This window comes from Aquarana catesbeiana, linkage group LG01 (assembly GCF_042186555.1).
Source record: "Aquarana catesbeiana isolate 2022-GZ linkage group LG01, ASM4218655v1, whole genome shotgun sequence".
Taxonomy (NCBI): domain Eukaryota; kingdom Metazoa; phylum Chordata; class Amphibia; order Anura; family Ranidae; genus Aquarana; species Aquarana catesbeiana.
Window position 1 is genome coordinate 440084618 of NC_133324.1, and position 22312 is coordinate 440106929.

Genomic DNA, 22312 nt, shown 5'->3' on the forward strand with positions numbered 1-22312 from the left:
TTGGAGACCAAGCTCACATACTATTCTACATTTTATTTAACATAATTTGATTATATAATCTATATGTTTGCCATATTATTTCTGTGTTTTCATCTTGTTTATTGTTCCCAATTGATTTTGCACATCCCCTGAAGAAGCTAATAGTGAAACATGTTGGGCTAGTGTTCAATGTATTTTCTATCGATTTTGAATTGATTGTTCAATATGACCACCAAACATTTGTCATTTTAGTAAATACATATTTGTATATTTTTTAAACCTTGTAATAAAAAATTTGTTAATTTTAATATATGTAACTTTCTTGCATTCTCATTGGCAAAAATCCCCTCAACCCCCTGCTTTTTTCACAGAATTTTTTTGACATTTTTGCAGATTTTTAAAAAAAGAAAAACTGAAATATCACATGGTCCTAAGTATTCAGACCCTTTGCTCAGTATTTAGTAGAAGCACCCTTTTGATCTAATACAGCCATGAGTCTTTTTGGGAAAGATGCAACAAGTTTTTCACACCTGGATTTGGGGATCCTCTGCCATTCCTCCTTGCAGATCCTCTCCAGTTCTGTCAGGTTGGATGGTAAACATTGGTTGACAGCCATTTGTAGGTCTCTCCAGAGATGCTCAATTGGGTTTAAGTCAGGGCTCTGGCTGGGCCATTCAAGAACAGTCACGGAGTTGTTGTGAAGCCACTCCTTCATTATTTTAGCTGTGTGCTTAGGGTCATTGTCTTGTTGGAAAGTAAACCTTCGGCCCAGTCTGAGGTCTTGAGCACTCTAGAGAAGGTTTTAGTCCAGGATATCCCTGTACTTGGCCGCATTTATCTTTCCCTCGATTGCAACCAGTCGTCCTGTCCCTGCAGCTGAAAAAAACCCCACAGCATGATGCTGCCACCACCATGCTTCACTGTTGGGACTGTATTTGACAGGTGCTGGGTTTTCTCCACACATACAGCTTAGAATTAAGGCCAAAAAGTTCTATCTTGGTCTCATCAGACCAAAGAATCTTATTTCTCACCATCTTGGAGTCCTTCAGGTGTTTTTATAGCAAACTCCATGCAGGCATTCATGTGTCTTGCACTGAGGAGAGGCTTCTGTCAGGCCACTCTGCCATAAAGCCCTGACTTGTGGAGGGCTGCAGTGATGGTTGACTTTCTACAACTTTCTCCCATCTCCTGACTGCATCTCTGGAGCTCAGCCACAGTGATCTTTGGGTTCTTCTTTATCTCTCTACACCAAGGCTCTTCTCCCCCGATAGCTCAGTTTGGCCGGACGGCCAGCTCGAGGAAGGGTTCTGGTCGTCCCAAACGTCTTCCATTTAAGGATTATGGAGGCCACTGTGCTCTTGGGAACCTTAAGTGCAGCAGAAATTTTTTAGTAACCTTGGCCAGATCTGTGTCAATTCTGTCTCTGAGCTCTTCAGGCAGTTCCTTTGACCTCATGATTCTCATTCGCTCTGACATGCACTGTGAGCTGTAAGGTCTTATATAGACAGGTGTGTGGCTTTCCTAATCAAGTCCAATCAGTATAATCAAACACAGCTGGACTCAAATGAAGGTGTAGAACCATCTCAAGGATGATCAGAAGAAATGGACAGTACCTGAGTTAAATATATGAGTGTCACAGCAAAGGGTCTGAATACTTAGGACCATGTGATATTTCAGTTTTTCTTTTTTAATAAATCTGCAAAAATGTCAACAATTCTGTGTTTTTCTGTCAATATGGGGTGCTGTGTTTACATTAATGAGGAAAAAAATGAACTTAAATGATTTTAGCAAATGGCTGCAACATAACAAAGAGTGAAAAATTTAAGGGGGTCTGAATACTTTCCGTCCCCACTGTATATATTGTGAGGGGGTTAGCTCGGCAGCGGGTGTGTGTGACCCCCTGGATGGGTTCACCACACAAAATCAGGCACGGCAGACAGCATTATAGGTGAAAAAAAAAAGAAGGTACGGTTTATTTAGACTATATGCATTGAAAAATATAACAGCAAAACAAAAAGAAACATGAAAAGAAATCCTGGTCAGCTTGACCGCTTACTACACACGTAGATTCCCTATCTAACAACCAGGTGCAGCCTTATGCTGCCCCAGTCCCTATTTCAGAAGTTTGCCACACAGGCATTGACTCGCCACACAGGCATTGACTCGCCTCACAGGACAGATTCCACACTCCCCAGTCTACACAAATACAGAACTGGTTCCAGGATGGAGCATCTCCCTAAGCATACTGGGGTTTTTTGTATAGGTTTTAATGAGCCCACTTACTTCAGCTGGGCTCATTAACTCTTCCCCTGCAGGACTCCCAGCACTCCCCCTAGTGGTATAAGTCAGCATAAAGCCTGAACCTAGGGCATACATATTTACCATCCTGGATGCAACCAGGTGATTTTACCTGCCTGCTGTCACAAAATACAGTATCTCACACAAGTGAGTACACCCCTCACATTTTTGTAAATATTTTATTATATCTTTTCATGTGACAACTCTGAAGAAATGACACTTTACTACAATGTAAAGTAGTGAGTGTGCAGCTTGTATAACAGTGTAAATTTGCTGTTTCCTCAAAATAACTCAACACACTGCCATTAATGTCTAAACCGCTGGCAACAAAAGTGAGTACACCCCTAAGTTAAAATGTTTAATTTGGGCCCAAAGTGTCAATATTTTGTGTGGCCACCATTATTTTCCAGCACTGCCCTATCTCTTCAGCATGGAGTTCACCAGAGCTTCACAGGTTGCCACTGGAGTCCTCTTCCACACCTTTATGACGACATAACAGAGCTGGTGGATGTTTTGCAGGGATGAGAAACCGAAAGATCGTTCCCTCTGTACAGAGCTCTGTGTTGATTGTCATTGGCCATGAATCATTGGGCAGGACTTGCTGAACATCTCCTGCTGTGTACAATCACAGCGGGTGCCTGGCAAGAAGCGCGCATGCGCACCCCAAACCTGGAAATAGGCAGCGATGTACAGTAATGTGTATGTTGCTTTGCCTACACTAGCCGCCCTGTCTATTGTTGGGAAGTGGTTAAAGGTACTTACGCTTTCAAATGTTTTTGTTTATATATTCGTGTAGTCATATTCACTTCTTTTGTTTTTGTTTGCCTTACTTTATAATGATGGGCTCACATGATGTGCCTGAAGTTTGTAGTTTTACGTCTAATCAGTTCCTCTATGCCCATCTTTCTACTGCATGATAAGCTCTCTGTGTGTCTGTGAATGCTAATCATAGTCAGATTTAATTACTGGAAAAAAATGTGCACAAATGTGAAGGACTGCCAGATCAAAGAATAAGAGTCCAAATTAATTTATTAGTTTGTACTAAAAGACAACTAACGTGTTTTGTTTCTTCATTGTCAATTTAAATACTGCACCAGCACTAGACTCGGTTCCGTGCACAGCGTTTTTAAGAAAGGGTTGTGTATTTTTCCCTGTGTTTCTAATGCCGCGTACACACGGGCGGACTTTTCGATGGACTAGGTCCGGTGGACTTTTCGACTGACTTTTCGATGGACTTTACGACGGACTTCGAATGAACGGACTTGCCTACACATGATCAACCAAAGTCCGACGGATTTGTACGTGATGACGTATGACTGGACTAAAATAAGGAAGTTCACAGCCAGTAGCCAATAGTTCCCCTAGTGTCGGTTTTTGTCCATCGGACTAGCATACAGATGTGCAGACTTTTCGACCGGACTCGAGTCCATCGGAAAGGTTTGAAACATGTTTCATTTCTAGGTCCGTCGAACTTTTGGGGAAAAAAAGTCCGCTGGAGTCCACACACAATTGAATTATCCGACGGAGTCCGGTCCGCCGGACCAAGTCTGCCGTAAAGTCCGCTCGTGTGTACGCGGCATTACAGGCACAGCAGCTGATTCAAATAAATAGGCTGCTGTTCCTGTGTCATGTTTGCGCAAATGTAAACATAGGCTTATGCCGCGTACACACGAGCAGACTTTACGGCGGACTTTTCGACGGACTTTACAACGGACTTTCCGAATGAACAGACTTGCCTACGCACGATCAAACAAAGTCCGACGGATTCGTACGTGATGACGTACGACCGGACTAAAACAAGGAAGTTCATAGACAGTAGCCAATAGCTGCCCTAGCGTCGGTTTTTGTCCGTCGGACTAGCATACAGACGAGCGGACTTTTCGTCCGGACTCAAGTCCGTTGGAAAGATTTGAAACATGTTTCATTTCTAGGTCCGTCGAACTTTTGGCGACGGACTCCTGTCTGCCGGACCAAGTATGCCGTAAAGTCCAGTCGTGTGTACGCGGCATTAGAGCTCGTTTACACCAGATGCAGTTGGATGCAATTTTTTTATAGGCATCCCAAGCACAAGCACAGTAAAATCAATGTTGTCTAACCTAGGTCACACCTTTGCGTCAGTTCCAGCGCTTTTTAAAAGAAAAATGGAAAGTTGTATCAAATACTTATTGTAATTTTCCTTTCTTGATGACAATCCATGGCAGCATACATATGATATATAGGTTCACCCCTATATCCACCCACAGAACCTGTTTAATCTATAAAAGTCTAACTGAGAGCAACCTCTCTCACTCTTCATTCTCTGTAAAAAATAACCAGATTAAAAAAAGGCAGGGTTTGTATGCTGCCATGGATTGGCGTCAGAAATTGAAAATTACGGTAAGTATTTGATACAATTTTCTGTTTTTCTGACACCAACATGGCAGCATACATATGATAAATAATGAGCAAAACAGGGAAGGCTAAAATGTATAATCAAACTTTATTACAATGGACATGGAAGCCTGGACCATCATTCTATTGATGTGCAAGTCCCTGTATCTTCCCTGTAGGGCTTGATGCAGCTGCACTGCTCTAACCAGACTGCTGCTTTGCAGGTGTCTCTATAGGCAAATGCCCAATTTAAAAATGGACCAAGCTGAATCAGCCTGGATCACTTCTGGAGGCTCTTGCCTGGCCACACTGTAAGTTTTCTGGATGACCTTGACTCTCCAAGATGACAAGGTTTTGCTGTAGGTCTTGAAGGTAGACATTTTAGACACTTGGTACATCCAGTGTAGGTCAGGTATGGTCTCTGACGCAAAAGGATGGAACCTCCACGTTGTTTATAAGATGAAGAAAGAAGCCACCTTGGAAACCATGGTGCTCGGGGGTCATAGGCCCCAACCTGTCTGGAAGGAATAAGATGTAGGACTCAGTATCTCCAAGTGCTTGTAGATCTGATACTCTGCCCCTTGAAGTTATCGCTTTAGGTTAACGAGGGACACTGCCTCTCAAGTGATGTCCCACTGAGGATACAAACAAAGTCCTGGCAAGGAAATCCAGGACCAGAATAAAAACCTACTGGGGAACGTTCTTTCTCCTCAGGGCAAATTCTCAAGACCGGCCTAGTGAAGCATTCCTCTGGCAGCTCACATGTCCATTTTCCCAGGTGAAAGCTGAAATGGCTAAAATGTGAACCCTTATGGAACTAGATTGAGCCCCAAATCCAGATCCATGTAAGGAAATGATAGCAATTTGGCAAATTTCAGTTTCTGAGCATCAAAGTTCTGCTCAGCTGCGAAGGCTGTGAACGTGTTCCAGACTTTGGAGTACATAGCATTTGTTGACGTCCTTTTCTGGAACCTTGCCAGGATTGAACCACTTCCAGAAGACAACCCAAGTACTCCAGTCCTTCCCCCTCAATTTCCAGTCCATCGTGGGACAGGTGTTGTGGAAATAATGGTAGCTGAGGTGCTTGGTCCTCACTAGGTTTCATGGCTAGGGTAAACCCAAGGCCTGTGGGCCAATCAACATGCTTACTATCATAGTTAGACCCTCCGACAACAGTCTTCCCTTGAACTTCATGACCAAAGGCAGTAGAGGAAAGGCATCTGCTAGGTGATTATTGCTTGGGTGAGTGAGGGCATCCACTTTCGCCACCGATGGGTGAGGGTAGGAAGAGAGGCACCTTGTGAATGGATGGTGATGCAAACAGACTCAGCTGAAGGTGGCCCCATACTTGAGTGATATGGGCAAGATCTTCTGATTTAAAGACCCATTCATTGGGAACCAAGTACTGGCATCAGTGGTGACAATGGTCCCAAAAAATTAACTTACCTGACGGGATTAAATGAGGGTCCCCTGACATACCCATCACCAGAGGCTCCTGTGCATCTGAGGAGAAGCACATCTGGGGTACAAATAAGAAATGCTTTGGAACATCCAGAGAATCCAGTGTGCCCAGGGTACCATAGGGATTCAAGACATCATCGTTTTCAGGAGACCCCTGCATTGGGAAGCTGACAACTTCTTGGTCCATTCAAAGAAGGAGGAGAAAAGTACTTACTTGAGCATTAAACTGGCACTCTGTATCGATGACTAGCCAGGTCTGATCCAACTGTCTTAAAACCTCCTATCCAGACAAAATTTCTCAGGCTGGCCAGAAGAATCCCCTTTTTAACTAGTAGGTAATTTGGACTCTGAGCCAACAGCAGAATACCATTACTTCAGAGGGGCTAAACAGAGATTAGGACTTCCATAAAGGTTATTGGTGAGGTGGAAAGCCCTGAAAGGAAGACACACAAACTGAAAACGTCCATCTTCCAAGGAGACTGTTTCTTTAAATTCAACACCGGTCTTCTTTGCACAAGACACAGAGGAGAATAAAAGCCTGTAAATCTCTCTGAGGGAGGACTTCAAATCATTCCCTATTGCAGTTGTATAATATTGATGTAATCAGAGAAGACATCTACCTCCTGAGCAGAATGTGCTAGTTTGGTCAGGATGAAGAAATGTTCTGGAGGGTGGTGTCTGAAGCACCAAAAATAACAGTTTTGCCGTAAAAAGGCACCCATAGGTCCCAAAAAATGGGCTTTACCATCTGTGTGCATATTTGGCCACCCTGCCCTCACCACACTAACCGGGGGGGGGGGGGTTATCTACCGTCAACCAGACTCCTGTAGGGGATAAAGGGATTGAAAAGAACCATGGCTGTGTGTCCTTCAGAAAGGTGCCCTTGCACACTCTTCCATTCACTCTTTAAGTTTTTCATTGTGGCAAAAGGATCCTGAGTGGAATGTAGAGTGGACAAAACTAGCAGAGAGAATTCTCTGGTGCCTCGACCTATTATGAGGACGAAGGTCAGATTCACCACTGATTGCTCCTGGAATAGTGCTTAGCATTGGGATGTACATGTGACTTTTAATTCTGACAAAATGCATAATGGTAGCGTCCATACCTTTGCAGTATGGTGCAGTGCTTTAAAGTGTGTGTTACTGCAATGCATGTTAAGTGCCTTAGCTCGATGCAGTGCCATTCTTTTGACCAAAGAATTGGCACTTCCCTCCAGAGTAGGGTATAATTTTGCCGCTGCTTTCTTATGTAAAACTTTATATCACTACTGCCACTCTTCTTGGATCAACATCTTTACCTTTCCATTCATTGGGAGTATGGAAGGCCATGTCTTGAAAACGTGAAGTATGTTCTGACTTTGAAAGCAGTCATCTTGGTCATCCCATTCCAGGCCTGCTTAAGCGCCCTAATTGGACCTGAGAGACACTCAAAACCTGCTTAGCCTCTTCAAGAAGGACGACCGACCCACTTCTACCTCTGGTGAAGCCAGGTGTAAGGCAGGGGTGAATGGCTTCGATAAAGGTACCCTCAGAGCCGGGAGCAAAGTTGGCTTTAATGGGCTCAGGGACTCCTTGGTTAGAAGGTATAAGTGACTGGAGAACTCAGTGACTCACAAATTACTTGCCTATGAACGGCCATGACTTGCTGGCTTACAGCATCTTTATTTCCTCCTCAGAGAAGTCTCAGCAATAATATCCACAGACATGTTAGTCTGGTATTAGGTCCCCGACGCAGGCTAGCACTTCTTACCATTTTGTCGGTGTTGGCGCTCGGGGGGGGGAGAAATGGCGACACTCTCTAGTAACTTTCTGCACCTCCTGGGTGAGACCTGAGGGGCTGGATAAGCTGCTTTCCACACTGGACTTGCCATGACATGGCCATGCTCTTTCAGTTTGACCTTAAGCAAGAGCAAGGGCAGGCTAGGCTTTACCAGAAGACGAAGACCACGCTCATGGAAAGGCACTCTTTTTTTTCCCTCTTCTTCTTACTTACCAGACTGATGGTCCCTGCGTGAGCACATTGAGGTCTTGGCTATGTGGCAGAAAGTTTTGATTGGAGCAAGGCTGTCAGCACTGGGCAGAAAGAAAAAATAAAGGAGACTCAGAGAAAGAAGCAAACAGATCATAGACATGTGCCTGAATCGCCTCCCTCCACTTACCCATTCACCTGCAGAATAGGCAAGAGAAAACAGAAGATTTTTCCAGTGCAAAAACCACCTCACGCATGCTAAAGCCTGGATAGACCATAACAAAGATGGCTGCCACACAAGGCCCTCTCCTGTGTGCAGTGCATGCATGGACGCCAGAGCCGGCCGTGAGATCGGAAACCGCCACAAAACCTGGACCGGATCGTGCATGCACGCGGGTCACAGGAAAAGCCACAGATGAAAGGTAAAAACTGCAGACAAAAGAAACAACCCAGAAAGAAAGAAAAACTGCGCTAGAAAAATATATATATAAAGCAGCAGCTATCAGTGAGGTAAACACAACAAACAAATGGAAAATAGAAAAGGCCCGCTTAAAAATTAAATACATTCATAAATATAATCTCTGTGAAAAATTAATACGATTGGTGATTCTAAAAAGTCCAAATTATTAGTCCCAACTTTCCAAATATTAACCCTCAGTGATTGGGTAAAGCGGAATATATCCCCAACTGATAGATGGTATGCTTACCAGATTGTAAGCCAATCAAGCAGGTGGCTTTAACTCAGCCTGGGCCTTGATGTAAACCAGTCACAGTAGGGTCTAACGATTTTCACTCACGATGGATGTGCGTTAAATCCACAAAAAATTATTTATCCCAAAAAAATATAAAATAGCAACATAGCGTAATACTGACACATAAATTATTGTGACATATATAGATAGGAGTGACACTCACATTGTGAAAAAAATTCCATATATTAAACACCCAGTGTTTTAAAATTGATGACCGCAAACACCACACAAAGGGGATCCTTACCAGATAGCAAATATTGAGTGCAAATCATAAAGGTATGTGAACCATCAACCAGTGTAGGAATCAATAAGTGCAGCAACACCACACGGAGAACCTGCTTACCAGATGATAAAATAGCAAGTGTGAATCCTGCAGATATGTGGGACATCAGCTTAACCTCTACCAGTGAAGGGATTAGTAAGTGCACCAACACCACACAAAGAGCCTACTTACGAGATGCTAGACTCAAGAAGGCAATTGTCTTAACCACCAGATGGGAATCCAGCTAGATAAACAGAGGTTATGGATGATCCATCCCCGCAGCCTCATCCGCAGGTGTCTGCGGTCATCATGGAGTCTGTACCTATCATTAGCATGTCACAAAGCCTCCTGGACTTGTGGACTTGTGCCCAAGTGAAACGAAGACCACGTAGATGCTCCTCTAACGTAGGAATACTCTGCGGAACAAAAGAGTCAGGCAACATGCAAGGTTGGAAACCATAGTTCACCATATACGGGGACAATCGGGAAGCAGAATTCAAGGCACTATTGTGAGCAAACTCTGCCCATGGTAATAGGTCTGACCAGTTGTTATGATGGTCAGAAATATAGAAACTTAAGAATTGCTCCAAGGACTGATTGGCTCGTTCTGTGTCCCCATTAGACTGTGGGTGATATGCAGAGCAGAAAGTAATCTGAATTTCCAACTGTGCATAAAAGGCTCGCCAGAACCAGGATACAAACTGACTACCCCTGTCCGAGACGATCACCTTGGGTAGCCCATGTAAGCGAAAAATCTCCTGAGCAAAAATGGAAGCCAGTTCCTTAGAAGTGGGCAACTTCTTAAGTGAAATACAATGAGACATTTTCGAGAACCGGTCAACCACCATAAGGATGACTGTGTTGCCCTGGGAGTTGGGTAACTCCACAATGAAATCCATAGACAGGTGGGTCCAGGGCCTCTCTCCATTGGGTATGTGTTGTAAGAGGCCCACTGGAAGATGTCATGGAGTCTTACTCTGAGCACACATGGAACAGGCAGCTACGAAGGCGGTTACATCAGCATGTAGACTAGGCCACCAGAATTGTTGGAAAATGTCCCAAAAGAGTTGATCCTTCCCAGGGTGGCCAGCAGCCTTGGGAGAATGGTAAGTCTGGAGCACGGCAGTATGGAGACTCTCTGGGACAAAGCAACGGTCACAAGGTTTCTCAGGAGGAGCATGGACCTGAGCAGAAAGAATTTTGTCATCCAAAGGAGAAGTGAGACTGGTGTGAACCGTAGTCAGAATACGATCAGGAGGAATCACAGGAACCAGAACCGACTCCACCTTGGAAATGGAGGAAAATTGTCGTGACAAAGCGTCAGCCCTTACATTCTTAGTATCGGGTAAGAAGGAGACAATGTAATTGAAACTTGACAAGAAAAAAGTCCATCGCGCCCTTCTGGGAGAGAGGTATTTAGCCTCAGACAAGAATGTGAGATTCTTATGGTCAGTAAGAATGAGAACCGGTACAGTGGTACCTTCGAGGAGATGTCTCTATTCTTTCAGGGCTAAAATAATCGCTAACAGCTCTCTGTCACCAGTCTCGTAATTGCACTCCGCAGGTGACAATTTCTTGGAAAAGTAGCCACAAGGATGCATAGCGCTCTCAGAGGTAGGACGTTGAGACAGAAGGGCGCCAACTCCAGTCTCTGAAGCATCAACCTCAAGCATAAAAGGTAACATAGGATTATGATGTGCCAACACAGGAGCAGAAACAAAGGCAGCCTTGAGACTCTCAAAGGCCTTAATGGACTCCGGAGACCAACTCTGTGTGTTACCGTCCTTTCTGGTCATATCAGTCAGGGGCTTCACCAGAGATGAGAAGTTACGAATAAACTTCCGATAATAGTTGGCAAACCCAAGAAAACGCTGCAGAGGGCGTAAACCCATGGGTCGGGGCCACTGTAGCACTGCTGAAAGTTTCTCTGGGTCCATCGAAAAACCAGCAGTGGAAATGATATAACCCAGGAATTTAACCTGTTCACGATGGAATTCGCACTTCTCCAATTTACAATAGAGATTGTTCTCTCTTAGTTTCTGAAACACACAACAGACATCTGTGTAGTGGCTCTCCAGGGACTTGGAAAATATGAGGATATCATGGAGATAAACCACCACACATCACTGCAACAAATCTCAGAGGACATCGATAATAAATTCCTGTAAAACTGCCGGGGCGTTACAAAGGCCAAAAGGCATTTGGACTATTGTGGTACACAAATTAGTACAAAAAATAGATAATCAGCAATGATATAAAATTTCTACAGTTGATTTTATTGATGCAGAAAATAATCAACAGTTACACGATAAAACATGATAACAATACAGATATCTAACCAACAAAATCATTTAGCCCCGAGGGGGAATTGTACAGTGGAACGATTGATCACAGAATTAATAATCCTCGACTAGTTTCGCGGACCATAGCCGCTTCATCAGGAGGGATTCTGTAGATAGGTTTCAACTGTTTAATCAAAAAGAAAAACAAGACATGAGCAGTAAAACCTTGTAATAAAGCATCAATTTTAAACTAGGTATTGGTAAGAAATTATTAAAGGGGAAGGGAGCAATTCTGCTTACCCATGTCCCCGCAGACATCAGGCGCAGGACCATGCCACCAAAAATTGATCTCCCGTGGCGACCCAGGGGAGCTATAAACATGACGGATAAGGATCTGGATAATTAAAGTAAAAAATTGAGTGTACTGGAATTGCCAGACTAGAAACAAGATGGTATGTGGGATGTGAATGGTGAAGGAACCGATTGTTGGGAAGGTGTGAGGTAATGATGAACATATCACACATAGGAAAAGAAGAGAAGAAGGGAGAAGAAAAGTGAAGGTGAAAGTGTATGAACAACGCTGAAAGCAATAAAAATATAGAGTAGGTGTAGATTGTGAAAATAATCTAATAAGGTGTGTGAACAATGAGAGTGCAGGAAAACATGGAGGGAGGAAGAAAAGGGGGGGGGGGAGAAAAGAGAGAGAAGGAGGAAAGGCAAGGGAGCGAGGAAGGGGAGGGGGGGGGAGAGGGAGGGGAAGGGGAAAGGGGAGGAAAAAGGGGAAAAGGAATGGGCTGCAGACAGGGAAAGGAAAAGGGGGGGAAGGGGAGGAAAGGGAAGGGAAGAGAAGAAAAGGTTGTGAATAAAAGTGGGGTGAGTAGGAGGCAAGAAGATACCTGGTACTGGTATAGGAATAAAATGTTGCCGGGAGGACACCACTCGAAGGGCAGAAGCCGAAGTGTGGCCATCAAGGGTAACGCTAGGGGCTACCGGCGGAGGGTGGGAACACATTAGAAGGTAACCACCCGACCCGGGGCACCTATAGGGAAGGAAACGGTAACAGGTAAACAATAGTAGCAGTACCTCAAATTGAGGGACTGCAAGGGTAAAGATCGTTACGCTAGTGGTTGATGGATAACTTACTAGAAGCTGGCTGCCACATGTAATCCCGGGTATGAGAGTCCAGACCGTCACTGAACAGGCAATGCCTGTTATTTATAGCTCCCAACTGTGCGACGCTGACCAGACGCCAGAGGGGCGCCGGCGCATGACGTCACAGGGTCAGGGATACCACATGACACAAGCGCGAGGAATTGCGCGCGCGCATGCGCACCAGAACTAAGGCTAAGGGGAGGGATTCCCTGCCAGGGCTAGTGCAAGAGGAGGGATCAGCCCCATGTTAATGGGGAAGACCCGTCCTCCAGGGATCCCACCGGGATAGGCGGAAGGTCCCGCGCCGGTGCCCAACATAGGGACAAGAAAGGGGGAGCAGAAGGCTCCGGTATAGAGAGTATTGAGAGGGTTATCAGCAATGGAAATATGTAGACATTGTTAGATAATAAAGGTAAAAGGTATCATATCAAAATTAATAATAAGTAATAAGGGACCGCAAAGGACCGCGCTATACCACAGATGGACACCGGCGCCCTGAGGTGATTCAGTTCACGTAGGGTTATACAAGTTACTCATTCATTCAGCAGGAGACGAGGATTTGCGGATGAAACCTTGAGAAAGTATGTCTGCAACATTCTCCTCCATGGCCTTATCCTCCAAGACCGACAAAGGGTAAACCCGGCCACGAGGGGTTATGGCACCCCCGGTGTGGAGGCAAACTACCGGCTTGACCTTTGTCAAAGACAGCACTAAAATTGCGGTACTCCTCCAGCAGGGAGGAGAGTGAAGAGGTGCACAGGACCTTGGCTACCTTCTGGAAGCATGTCTTACTGCATTGTGGAGACCAGGAGAGAACCTCAGCATGGAGCCAATCAAAAGAGGGGTTGTGCCTCTGTAACCAAGGATAACCAATAACCAGTGGAAACTTAGGTGAGGAAATAACTTGGAATTTGATTATCTCATGGTGAAAAGCCCCTACAGCCATGGACAATGGGACAGTCTCATGAGTCACATGGGCAGGCTGTAGAGGTCTCCTGTCAAGATCCTCAATGGCAAGTGGAGTGTCATGCAGGTGCAGCGAAATCGAGTGCTTCGATACAAAGGCAGCATCAATGAACAGGCCTGCAGCCCCAGAGTCAATTAGAGCCTGTATCTCGATGGACTCAGCCCAAGAAAGGGTAACCGAAACCAAGAGTTTATCCCTCTGGATAACTGGTGCCGAAACAATGCCACCTAAGGTCTGTCCGTGACAGGACCTCAATGTTTGGCCGTTCCCTAGACGGGCAGGACAAGACTTCAAAAAGTGACTTGCCTGGCCACAATAAAGGCACAACCTTTCCCTCCTCCTAAAGGTTCTCTCATCCGCAGAGAGACGCGTGAAACCCAAGTTCATGGGTTCACCTTCACTGACCGACTCCGTACCGGGAGGTGAGGGAGGCAAGGGTGGGACTGCAAAGCTCAGAGACAAATATACTGGAGGCTTCCGCAAGCGCTCCATAAAAGAGAGTCTTTCTCTGAGTCTGGCGTCAATGAGGATGGCAAATGTGATCAACTTTTCCAGCTCAGTGGGTATATCTCGGGCTGCTATCTCATCCTTGATGGTATCCGAGAGACCATGAGAAAAAGCAGCCACGAGGGCCTCATTGTTCCAAGCAACCTCTGCTGCTAGAGTACAGAATTCAGTGGCGTAATCGGCAACAGTTCTTGTACTCTGTTTGATGGACATGAGGCACGCCTGAGGCAGCATCTCAAAGTATATCTCAACCTGGTTGAGAAACCCTCTGCATTGGACTGGATCGCCCCCAAATCGCTGGGGAAGCAGAGTGAAACCAGACATAACTCTTATAGAAGTAATACTGGAGGTGGGTGCCTGCACAGAGACTCGAGCAGCAGCAGGGATGGCCTGCAACACAGGTTGTACCAGAGCAGCCACAGTGGGAGATTCCAGGTGAGCCGTGCGACTCAGGAGCATTTGTAACGCCATGGCAAACTGATCCATGTGGTGATCCTGTTCATCCAATCTGGAAAAAATATTACCAACAAGTGGATTGCATCTTCTGAATTCATGGCCTTTGCCTACTGTCAAAAACCATGAATCAGACTGAGACAGAAGTACAGTTAAATCACACTTGTTTAATAATAATAAAAAAAAATTAAACAGAGTAAACGTAGTAAAAACTTAGCCAGAGTTCAGGAACTGGAACGGATAGTCAGACAAGCCAAAACACCAGGGAGCCAAAAGGAATGTCAGCCAAGCAAGTCTTTAACAGGAACACAGGAGAGCGTCTCTAGAGATTTGACCAAGGAGAAGGCAGCGATCATCTGGACTGGACGGTTTAAGTAGGCAGGAACGATGAGCAGCATCATCAACAGGTAAGTCACTGTGGAGAGATAGGAGCTGGCAATTAACCAACAGCTGGGCCCAGCCATGACAAAGACTAAGCCTTGGAGAGGCTGAACCCAGATGGACCTAAACACAGTCGGCACGGTTTTGCGGGTGTATATCTTGAGGACAAAAAGGAGAATGGGGGAAGTTGCTCTCAGTCAGACTTTTATAGATTTAAACAGGTCCTGTGGGTGGATATAGGGGCAGATGAGGAGAGGAAAAGAGAGTCCTTAACCGGCTTGTATAAAAGGAACATGTACACTGATAATCAGGGCACGTATTATCAGTGTTCTGATTTTCAGTGCAGTCCCAACAGTGCCCACCAGTGCTGCCAATCTGTGCCCACCAGTGCCTCCTCATCAGTGTCACCTATCAGTGGTGCCTACCAGTACCCATCAGTGTAGCCTCATCAGTGCCCATCAGTACAGCCTATCAGTGCCCATTAATGCCCATCAGTGCAGCCTATCAGTGTAGCCTCAATTAGGGTTTACTATTAGTGTTAAGGGTTAATATTAGGGTTAGGGTTTAGGATTAGAGTTAGGGGTTAATATTAGGTTAGGGATTATGGTTTAATGTTAGGGGGTAATATTAGTGTTAAGGTTTAGGGTAAGGGGGTAATACTGGGGTTTAATATTAGGGTTAGGAATTAGGGTTTAACCACTTCAGCTCTGGAAGATTTACCCCCTTCATGACCAGGCCATTTTTTGTGATACTGCACTGCGTTACTTAAACTGACAATTGCACGGTCGTGCAACGCTGTTCACAAATAAAAATGTCTTTTTTGTTCCCCACAAATAGAGCTTTCTTTTAGTGGTATTTGATCACCTCTGCTGTTTCTATTTTTTGCGCTATAAACAAGGAAATACTGTCAATTTTGTAAAAAAACAACAACAATATTCTTTCATGTCTGCTATAAAACACATCCAATAAAAAAACTCAAAAAATTAAATTTCTTCATCGATTTAGGTGAATATACATTCTGTTACTTATTTTTGGTAAAACAAAAATCCCAATAAGCGAATATTATTGGTTTGCGCAAAAGTTATAGCATTTTACAAACTATGGGATATTTTCATATATTTTTTTTGTTTTTACTAGTAATGGTTTTAATTAGCAACTTTTAGCGGGGCTGCGATATTGCGGTGGACAAATCGGACACTGACACTTTTGGCACTTTTTGGGGACCAGTGACACTAATACAGTGATCAGTACAAAAAAAATATGCACTGTCACTGTACTAATAGCACTGACAGGGAAAGGGTTAACAGGGGCGAATAAAAAGGGTTAACCATTTGCCGACCGGTACTACGGCAGGTCGGCACAATGCCGCGAAGCGTCGTAGCTATACGTCGGCCCCTTTAAGCGAGATAGCAGGTTCACGCGCACCCGCGGCATCACTGGGGTGCCGATGCTCGTGACCGGTATTAGCGATGAACAATGGCCACCAGCAATCGCAGGCACGAGAGGCAGAACAGGGACGTGTGTGTGTAATCACACAAATCCCTGTTCTGTTCTGTGAGGAGAGACAGATCGTGAGTTCCTAATAGCTAGGAATCTCGATCTGTCATTCCCTCTAGTCAGAGGGGGTGACATCTGTCATGATGATCTGTCATTCCCTCTAGTCAGTCTAGTCAGTTATAAACACACACAGGGAACACAATTAACCCCTTGATCGCCCCCTAGTGTTAACCCCTTCCCTGCCAGTGACATTTTTACAGTAATCAGTGCATTTTTATAGCACTGATCGCTGTATAAATGCCAATGGTCCCAAAAATGTGTCAAAAGTGTCCGATGTGTCCGCCATACTGTCGCAGTCCCGCCAAAAGTGACAGATCGGCGCCATTACTAGTAAAAAAAATAATAATAAAAATGCTATAAATCTATCCCCTATTTTGTAGATGCTATAACTTTTGTGCAAACCAATATATGCTTATTGTGATTTTTTTTATTACCAAAAATATGTAGAAGAATACATATCGGCCTAAACAGAAAAAAATTGCTTTTTTAAAAGAAAAATGGGGATATTTATTTAGCAAAAAGTACAAAATATTGTGGTTTTTTTTTTTTCAAAATTGACGCTCTTTTTTTGTTTATAGCGCAAAAAATAAAAACCGCAGAGATGATCAAATACCACCAAAAGAAAGCTCTATTTGTGGGAAAAAAAGACGTCAATTTTGTTTGGGTGCAGCGCCGCACGACCGCGCAATTGTCAGTTAAAGCAATGCAGTGCCAAATCGCAAAAAATGGCCTGGTCATTCAGCAGCCAAATCTTCCGGGGCTGAAGTGGTTAAATGTGTTCCTAGCCACTGCTTTTTTACCGTGTGGGAGGTGCTTTTACTAAAGAAAGGCATAGATCTATGTCACTGCTTAGCAGAAATACAGGATCAATGTCTTCCCTACTGACTGAACGGCAGTCTGCCTTGTTTATATAGGCAGATCGCTGTTCTGCCTGTGCACTAAACAATAGGTGGGTGCCAGCGGCTATCGAGTCCACGGCACCCACCGCTGGGCTCCAGCTCTACGTGTCCCAGACCCGGAAGTGTCAGATCACGTATTAGGTACGTGATCTGGTGCAGAGTGACTGCCCTGCTGCAGTATATGTGTGGTGGGCGATCATGAAATGGTTAGTATTAGGGTTAGGGGCTAATATTAAGGTTAGGTTTTAGGGTTAGGGTTTGATATTGGAATTAGAAATTAGGGTTTAATATTAGGGTTAGGGATTAATATTAGTATTAGGAATTAGGGTTTAATATAAGGGTTAGTATTAGGGTTAGAGTTTAATATTAGGGTTTAATATTAGGGTTAGGAATTAGGGTTTAATATTGGAGTTAGTGGTTAATATTAGGGTTAGGGGTTAATATAGGGTTAGGGTTTAGAATCAAGGTTAATATTAGGGTTAGGAATTAGGGTTTAATATAAGGGATAGGGGTTAATATTAGGGTTTAGGATTTGGGTTAGGGGTTAATATTAGGGTTAAGGTGGCACATCTGTATCGTGTATAAAGCCTGCTGCAGCAATAATGACTTTTAAAAAGTAAAAAAATAATAATTTTCTATTCAAGTTTTCTTTATTTTATAAACAACGACTTGGGGAGCCAGTCTGTATGATGAAGGTACAATTTAGTGCACTCGGAACAAGAGATTTTTTTGGATAAATTCTGGCATCTCTTTCGCAGACTTTGGATAGAAGTAACAGGTGCGGAAAAATTAGTCTTTGGCTGTAGGTGGTGCCTTTACACCATAACCCTATAGAGGTACTCTTGATGAATGCAAGAATTGGCCGTGCTGTCAAAAATTGCAATGATATGCACCTGTTAAACAGGTGCGGAAAAATTGGTCTTGGGTGTTATTTTTGCCTGTGAAACCTACACCAAAAAAATTTCTTCCAGATGAAATCAACACCCACAAAGCTAGGCAGCCTAGACAGTCTTTCCGAGATTTGAGCACTTAATCAGCGACATCAGCATCAGGGACTTAATAGCTGCTGCTAATCCAGGGCTGATTAATTTGGATAAATGTCAGCCGGTCCACGGAGTCTGTGGATAGATGCATTTTCTTATCCACCACAAAACCCACCAGCAGTACTGAAAGGCCGTTCGGAAAGCATGCTGCATGCAGGGCAACCCAGCAGCTCTATTGCATACTGGGCAAGTTCTGGCCAGTGGTCTATTCTCATAACTCAGTAACCCAGTGGATCAAAAGCTCTCCATGTCTGTTTTCGTACCTAATCTCCCACAATATGATGAAGATGCTGCTGATGGGATGTGGAAGCTGACAGCCCTGGGCATAGAGGACTGAAAACATTTTGAAAGGCATCACTGAGGCAGCCACCTTCTCCACTGCTCCTCTCTTGACCAACAGAAGCCTCAAAACTACATTTTCCACCAGACTGTAACTTACCAGTCGGGAAAGGCATTACATAAACTCCTCCTTAAGGTGTCACCAAGAGATTTCATCTTCTGCTCCCTCTGTGGGGACGGGATGAGCTCTGAGACTTTCCCCTTGTAACGGTGGTCAAGGAGGGTTGCCAATCAATAGTGATCCTTCTCCTTGATGCCACGTATTCTCTTGTCCTTTCGCAGGCTTTAAAAAATGAAGGAGCCCGTGCACCGCAAGTTTGCAGAGGCATGAGAAGCAGACTACTCAGGGTCACTGAGGATTACAGTATGTAGAACTGCCTCCTCCCAACCACTTACTACTCCCAAGGGTTCTGGGGATGGAAAACCATTTGTTAAGGGTTGATGTATGTCTTGCCCTGCTTCAATGCCTCCAAAGCTGCCAGAATCCTCCACCCTCTCCTCTTGTGTGTTCTGTGGAGTAGGAAGAATGGTGTCTGCATTAAGCAGGTCCTGAGAGTAAAGGAAGTCCTCTTCTTCTTCCCATTGCTCTACCTTGAGTGCCCTGTCCATAATGCCATGCAGAGTCTGCTCCAGGAGGAACAAAACAGGGATTGTGCCACTGACCTATGCATCGTCATGGCTCACTATCCTTGTGGCCTCCTCAAATGGTTACGGTACAGTGCATGCATCCTTTATCAGCAGTCATTAGCGTGAGGGGACAAAAAAGCCGAGCCGAGCCGACCTAAGCCTGTCATTGTGCCGTACTCACGCAGTTGCTTGTTGGTGGCCCTCTGCTGCATGTGCAGCCGCTGCAGCATTGCCAAAGTCAAGTTCCACCTTGTGGGCATATCACAAATCAGGCGGTTTATGGGCAGGTGGAATTCCTGCTGAATTTCAGCCAACTGAGCACTGGCTGTGTATGACCACCTGAAATGGCTACAGACTTTTCTGGCCTGCTTCAGCAGATCTTCTAACCCTGGGTACCTATTTTATCAAAATGAATTGTCCAGAGGTGGCTGAATCATTTACCCCCTACCCGTGAAGAGTGGAAAAGAGAGATTAACAACATGATAATAAGGGAAATACCAGCTTATGTAAGGAGGGGATGTATGTATAAATTTGATAAGATATGGAAGCCATGGAATGTAATAAATTCATAGAAGGGAGAAGGAAAGGGGAACTATTTCTAGGAATATATATGTAGGCATTTATAAAATTATTTGTAGATGAAAAAGTCCATGTTGGGGGGTGTGGGGGGGGGGGGGGGTTGATTTTCTTTTTTTTTTTTTTGCGGGGGGGTGGGGGATTGTTACAATTACTGTGTATTGGACGATGTAAATTAAGAAAACCTTGATCAATAATTAATAAAAAAAAAAGATTCAATATAAAAAGAAAATTAGGGTTTTGGGTTATTATTCGGATTAGGGGTTAGGGTTTAACCACTTTAACCACTTCAACCCCAGAAGATTTGGCTGCTCAATGACCGGGCCATTTTTTGTGATACGGCACTGCGTCACTTTAGCTGACAATTGCGCGGTCGAGTGACGTTGTACCAAAATTGACATCCTTTTTTCCCACAAATAGAGCTTTCTTTTGGTGGTATTTGATCATCTCTGCAGTTTTTATTTTTTGCGCTATAAACAAAAAAGAGCGATAATTTAAAAGTTTAGGCCGATATGTATTCTTCTACATATTTTTGGTAATAAAAATCGCAATAAGCGTATATTGATTGGTTTGCGCAAAAGTTATAGCGTCTACAAAATAGGGGAAAGATTTATGGCATTTTTATAATTTTTTTTTTTTTTTACTAGTAATGGTGGTGATCAGCGATTTTTACCGGGACTGCGACATTATGGCGGACAGATCGGACACAGTGGAATGATCAGGTAGGTCAGTATAGGGGACAGGTAGGTCAGTGAAATGGTCAGGTAGGTGAGTTTAGGGGGCAGGTAGGTCAGTGGAATGATCAGGTAGGTGAGTTTAGGGGGCAGGTAGGTCAGTGGAATGCTCAGGTAGGTGAGTTTAGGGGTCAGGTAGGTCAGTGGAATGGTCAGGTAGGTCAGTTTTGGTTGGCAGGTAGGTCAGTGGAATGGCCAGGTAGGTCAGTTTTGGTTGGCAGGTAGGTTAGTGGAATGGTCAGGTAGGTGAGTTTAGGGGGCAGGTAGGTCAGTGGAATGGCCAGGTAGGTCAGTTTTGGTTGGCAGGTAGGTCAGTGGAATGGTCAGGTAGGTGAGTTTAGGGGGCAGGTAGGTCAGTGGAATGGTCAGGTAGGTCAGTTTTGGTTGGCAGGTAGGTCAGTTGAATGGTCAGGTAGGTCAGTTTTGGTTGGCAGGTAGGTCAGTGGAATGGTCAGGTAGGTGAGTTTAGGGGGCAGGTAGGTCGGTGGAATGGTCAGGTAGGTGAGTTTAGGGGGCAGGTAGGTCGGTGGAATGGTCAGGTAGGTGAGTTTAGGGGGCAGGTAGGTCAGTGGAATGGTCAGGTAGGTGAGTTTAGGGGGCAGGTAGGTCACATGTGTTACATGGGCAGGGCAAAGAGGTTGGGTCAGGGGCAGGGGGGAGGCAATATGAGGTTTTGCCTAGGGCAGTGATGGCGAACCTTGGCACCCCAGATGTTTTAAAACTACACTTCCCATGATGCTCTACTACACTGCAGAGTGCATGAGCATCATGGGAAATGTAGTTCCAAAACATCTGGGGTGCCAAGGTTTGCCATCACTGGCCTAGGGTGTGAAAAATCCTTGCACCAGCCCTGGGTCTGCCCATCAAATGGCTCTAAGGGTTGGGGTTTTATGTATTATGTATTTATTTACTATTCTTCATTTCCATGTATTTGTTACATTTGAGCAGAAAACCGCTCATAAACTTGCCATGAATTGCGCACCAAGCAGCCCGTCTGGGAAAAGCTGCAAAACTTTTTAGAGCTTCAGGTGACTTGTAGCGGAGATGTGAACCCACTCCATAGAGAATAATTGATTTTTTTTTTGCTCCTCCAGTGTTGGAGCTTCGAGCTACACCACTGTGGGGTGTGAACGGAGCCTTAGTTCTCTATTAAAGCTAGTGACAGGCTCCCTGACATTCATACTTTATACTGGTCCCCACACACAGCACACTAGGCTCCGCTGACACAAGAGCGCGCTCTACAGAAGCGCATAGCACGCCTCCCAGCTGATGTACGCGCGCTCAGGTTCCCTCCCGGCGGCGCGCACTTCTCACCTAGCAACCAATTCTGTTTATCTCCCTAAACACCGAGTGACGTCACGAGGGCTAACAGCCGCGCCCACCCGCTCATTCTCCACTGACTGACGCCGGGGCCGCACTGCCGTCACATTTCAAGGAGCGCTTGCCAGCCAGCTGCTGCTCTGACGTCACGCCCCCAAACCGCGCCCTCCAAGGATCCTCCCACGTGCACACCAGAGCTTCGCAGCTGGACACCGTGGCCGCGCGTCACTTTTTTTTTTTTTTTAAGGGAAGTTCTGCACATGTACAATACACGGACTATATAACAATAACATTTGTCCCGCAGGAGCTTTTTCTTTTCTGTAGTGGCTATGCCTGGGTTCCTATGGTAACACAACTGTGGCGGTCAGCTGCGCCTCCTCTTGGG

The 22312-nt window shown here is 44.8% G+C and overlaps 1 long non-coding RNA gene across 1 annotated transcript in view; it reads left to right on the forward strand.

Annotated features, from left to right (window-relative positions):
* LOC141146337 (uncharacterized) overlaps positions 1 to 20700 on the forward strand; it is a 34348-nt gene extending 13648 nt beyond the window's left edge. Inside the window, exon 6 of the long non-coding RNA XR_012244880.1 lies at positions 20521 to 20700. This is a non-coding gene — a long non-coding RNA (uncharacterized lncRNA). The remainder of the gene's footprint in view (positions 1 to 20520) is intronic.
* The last annotated feature ends 1612 nt before the right edge of the window (positions 20701 to 22312 follow it).